Here is a 5,000-nt window from a genome sequence, read left to right on the forward strand (position 1 = left end):
CTCAAAGTCTTTCTTGCAGTGAGGGACCCAAAACTGACCCCACGATTGGAGGTGGGGCCTCAGCAGTGCCCAAAACAGGGGGACAGTCATTGCCCTGGTCCTGCTGGCCGCACTGTTGCTGACCCAGGCCAGGATGCCAATGTCCTTCTTGGCCACCTGGGCACACCTGGGCTCGTGTTCAGCAGCTCTTGGCCACCACCCCCAGGTCTTTTTCTGCGGGGCCATTGGAAATTGCACAGAACGGTCAGTGCAATGGGGGGAGTTCAGTAACAACTCCAGGCAGCCCAGTCTGATTTAGGGACTCTGTGGCCGCTTTGCTAACAAGTCAAGGCGGCCCAGTTCCCTTTAAGGGCTCTGTGGCCGCCTAAAGTAACCAGCCCGTAGCGCTGCAGGGGGATGTTGCGAGCCAAGTGCAGGTGTAAACTATGTCCTTGGACACCAATTCCCGCTCTTGCAGAACGTTTGGGTTTCTGCAGTGATCCCTGCTGCCCGGTGGCCGAAGCGCCTTCTGCGCGCCTGCGTTGCCGGCCGTGCTGGCGGCGCAGCCACGGAGGAACGGCCGCTCCGCGCAGGCCCCGCGGCCGCCGCTCCCCAGGGCACGGCCGAGCGCTCCGCGCGCGCAGCGGGACAGGGGGCGGAGCCTGCATCGCTCGCGCTGCTCGGCCCGCGGGCGGAGCGCGCGCCACCAATGGGGAGTCGGGCGGGGCTGGGCGGGGATTGGCCGGGGCCACGGGGCGGGGGCGGGGCCCGGAGGGGCCGGTGCCGCTGAGGGGCTGTGGGGGCGGCAGAGCGGGAGCGGCGGCGGCGGGGCGGGCGCGGGCGCGGGCGAGGGCGCGGGTTCGGGTTCGGGTTCGGGTTCGGGTTCGGGTTCTGGTGGGGCAGTGACCCCCCGGCGAGGGACTGACCGAGCCCCGGCGGGGGACTGACAGAGCCCCGGTGAAGGAGTGGCCCCGGGCGTGTGGGTGGGTGCGTTCCTTCCTTGCCGTGGGTGGGATCAGGCCTGGAAGGGAGCAAGCCGTGTGGGCAAAGGGGAGCGGCGAGCCGCCTTCCCCTCACATCGCTTCCGAAAAGAAGCCTACGGGCTACTAGAGGGAGTGGCCTTCAAATGGGACAGTGGGGATTCGGATGACATATTAAAATTTTTTTTTTTGCTGTTGGGGTGGTCAGGCGTTGGCACAGGTTGCCCAGGGAGGTGGTGGTTGCAGAGGGTATGGTCAGGCTCAGTCAATGTCCAGATAATGGATCAGGGTGGCGGCGATGAGGCACGTCGGGCCAGGAAGTCAGTCCGTAGTCCAGATTATAGGATGATGATCTTTAGCATAAGAAGTGTTTGATCAGCCCGAAAGAAAGCTGTAGTGCATGTTGCACAGAGAGAATCAGGTGTTGCCGAGTAAGTCATTCTCCATTCCCACTGAATTTTTGCTTGGATAGGATTCTGTCTTGTTTTCTGTGGTGTAAATGACATATATGGAGCAAGGAGTCTGGGCAAAAGCATCCAATTGACAAGGTCCTGTACAGGTAATGTTATGGCAGTAGCAATTTCTCAAATTGAGAAAGGCAGTTAAGTTTACAGGACTTTATTTCCAGAGGTTTATGAGAATGTGGTGAAACTTGTTTTTTCCTTTTGACTGTATGTGTAAGTAATAAGCAATGTATTATCTATGCATCTTAAAAGAAATTTCCAGTTAGCAGGAAGTTTAATGGATTACTTTGATATCATTGCAGTGCTCCAAGCAGTGTCCCACTAATGTCACCCTTGAAAACTGGAATGTGAAGGACCAACAGCTTGCTCATCTTCATGCCTGGGTCACTTCGTTGCATGCATGGCAGTGCTGTTAAATTTGTTTCTTCCAGAATAATAAAAAAAAAATATAAAAAAAATTGGAGGGTTGTTGGGGGTGTGTATTGGATTAACTTTTGTCCTGATATTTCCTATTTATTGCTACTCTGTGGTCAATATCACCTCTCAAGTTTGAAGATCACCTATGAAATCTCTGTAATATGCTGGGAATTTCAAATATAGAAGTGTCAATATTTGCAAAATATTGGGTTAAATAGAATCTAATGGGAAAACACAGCCAAAGCTTCTGGTAATTACTTGGAGTAGTAACCAAGTTGTTTGGTTGGATTATTGTAGGAAGAGAAGTTACAAATGCTCCCTTGAGGAGGGCACAAGAGGCTGAGCCACTCCCAGACTGCCTTAGATCTACCTAAGGAAAAGAATCCGTGCCAGTGTTGTAGTGGGTAACCTTTATGGATTGTCAGCATTCCATTTCCAGATGAAATGGAGTGGGGAGAGGGGAACTTGCAATACCTCTGGGAAGGGAGGATGCCTTCCCACCTGGGAAACCTCTGTCACAAATGGCATTGCTGAGCTCAGGGCTCCATCTCTGCAGCATAAGGGTGGTTGTAAAGGAATGCAATTGCTCGGTTCCAGTTTCACTCTGACCGTGAGAATTTCAACAGGAGAATGTGCTGTTGCCTCGTGGTGGCAGCCAAACTATTTCCTGCTCTTCCTTAGCAGTCTAAGGTTCTGATCATGTGTTAACCTAGAGCTGCACTGCCTCAATTGGTTCTATTCCATAATGCAGAGCCTTCACTCAAGGTTAGAAGTGATGTGCAGTTGAAGATAAAACTTAATAGCATATTTTTTCTGCTTTATTTCCTACAGGATAAAGTCTCAATGTGTGTATCAAATCAAAAGCTGGCTTTACTTTTAGATGATGGATATAGATCTATGTTATGGCTACTGGACAGGTAATGAAACTATTTTTTAAAAATTATGCTATCCAAACTTTAAAAATATTTTTTCCATTAAAAATGCAAAAAATTTTTTGCCGTCTGAGGTAATGTAAAATGTGTGTTTTATCATCTTCCTGTAGTATAAATCAAAACAACAAAAATTATCTAATAAGTATATGTTGCACCAGCTACATCTTTATAAAGTAGCCTGGAAAGATTGGAGAATCAGTACAAGAATAAACCAAAGGAAAGGTCTTCTGAGCAGAGGAAGTGAAAACAGGAAAAAGATGAGTTCCGAAGGGGAAAATATAAAAGAGAGAAACAATTGCCAATGTTTTTGCAAAAATAAAAAAGGACAAAGATGTGTGGTTGCATCTTGTAGCTAGAGGATCTTGAGAATTGTACTGTATATTTTAAAATTCTAATCTGGACAGAGACGATGTGTAATCCAGGTTATGAACTAATAAGAGTTGTAAGAGTTATGAGGCATAGTCACGATAAAAGTTGTGAGAATGAGCTTCAACAAACTCTGTGTCCACTATAAAAGAGTTCCAGAAGAGATTATGTACTCATAGCTGGCATAGAGCAGTCAAGTTATGAAGCCTTTCTTGTTTAAGTAGGATATAGAAAAGAGGAGGCCTCCAGTAAGGAACTCCCACAAGCCAGAGGCAGAGCAGCGATTGTCCTGGAGCCACCAGTTCCCCAACCAAGGTTCCAAGAACCATGTGGCAGTACGAGAGGAGAAGACTTTTGGTATGGTCCTGGAAAAAATGCTCTAGCAGCAAAGGCGGATGTTCCCATCTGCAGGGCACTTAGAGCCCTCAGCAATGGAGAAGAAGGATGAGGATGAATTCCACACGTCGGATACTCCTGGCAGGAGACTTGACCATACCTGGTGCCTCCATGAGAGCTGCAGGACTGGAGATGGAGGAAGCCCTTTGGACAGGACTTGCTGCTCCCTCCGAGCCGCGGCTCTCAGCAGAACCGTCTCATATCTGAGGATGCACCTGGCCAGGAAGAGCCTTGCAGAGGAATAGGAGGCCAGCTCATTGCAGTCAGGGAATGGCTGACGGATGTTTCCCAGCAGAACTTTCCTGGAGGCGCCAGTTCCAGACTGTGACTCACAGGATGCTGCAGCGCTGCCATAGGAGAAGGCCTTTGGCGTGGTGCTAGAGAAGATCCACAAGCAGCAAAGGCAGGTGTTTGCAGCTCCAGGGAATTCCCTGATGTCAGCAGTGGAGGAGCAGAATGAGGAAGATCTCCACGCTTGGGCTACTTGTGGCAAGAGCCTCCATCCCTGCGCAAGCCTCGGTGAGAGCTGTGGGAGCACAGACGGAGGAAGGTCTTTGGACAGGTGCAAGGTAGGAATGATGCATGGTCCCCAGTCGTGGTGTGAGCAGAAACATTTCTTCCAAGCATCCCTAGCTTTTAGAATAGTTTCACTTTCAGGTTTGAACAGCGTGAGCCTGGCAAGCCAATAGTCTAAATGTTCCGATGTCTGCTACCCAATACTAGACCTGAACTCAAGTCTCTCATGGCAACATCAGGCTTTTTCCTAAGCCAAGTGCTGCGAGGGGAATTTCTTCTGCAAAACTCCTGTGCTTCTGCTGCTTGTTCCATTTTAGAAAGTTTCCTCCATCGGCCCTGCCTTGATTGAATAGTCCTTTCTCTTCTAACTAGAAGCTCCAGGTTCTCTTCTTACAAGTTGTCTTTGTTTTCTTTGCCCACTGGCAGGAGTCCCTGCTCTCCTAGAGCCATGTCGGACATCAGAACCTGCTTGTGGCTGAAGATGTAGATGGCCAGGAAAGGCCTAGAAGTAAAAACTGGAGCAAGGCTGTGTCCAAGAAGATTTTCCCAGAGAAAAGCATCCTAGGAGCAGCAAGTGTCCTGGAGCTGCCAGATGCCAGTCCATGAGTCCAAGGATGCTGCGGCGCTGCCAAAGGTGAAGAGCCTGAGAGAGCTGCCAGACACGATCCTCCAGCAGGAAAGGCAGATGTTGGCAGCTCCAGGGAATTCCCTGATGTCAGCAGTGGAGGAGTAGGATGAGGAAGATCTCCACGCTTGGGCTACTTGTGGCAAGAGCCTCCATCCCTGCTCGAGCCTCGATGAGAGCTGCCGGAGCGCAGACGGAGGAAGGCCTTTGGACAGGTGCAAGGTAGGAATGATGCATGGTCCCCAGTCGTGGTGTGAGCAGAAACATTTCTTCCAAGCATCTCTAGCTTTTAGAATAGTTTCACTTTCAGGTTTGAACAGCGTGA

General features: G+C 50.0%; 1 long non-coding RNA gene across 2 annotated transcripts in view; it reads left to right on the plus strand.

Annotated features, from left to right (window-relative positions):
- The first annotated feature begins 816 nt into the window (after positions 1-816).
- Positions 817-5,000, plus strand: part of LOC121660489 — a 4,822-nt gene continuing 638 nt past the window's right edge. Inside the window, exons 1-3 of one of the 2 annotated variants that reach the window (XR_006014681.1) lie at positions 817-962; positions 2,672-2,757; positions 3,363-4,103. This is a non-coding gene — a long non-coding RNA (uncharacterized LOC121660489). The other variant, XR_006014682.1, reaches the window with a different exon arrangement.

Source organism: Corvus kubaryi, unplaced genomic scaffold (assembly GCF_017639235.1).
Source record: "Corvus kubaryi isolate FWS band 111438036 unplaced genomic scaffold, C.kubaryi_AGA036_p1.0 36307, whole genome shotgun sequence".
Lineage (NCBI taxonomy): Eukaryota > Metazoa > Chordata > Aves > Passeriformes > Corvidae > Corvus > Corvus kubaryi.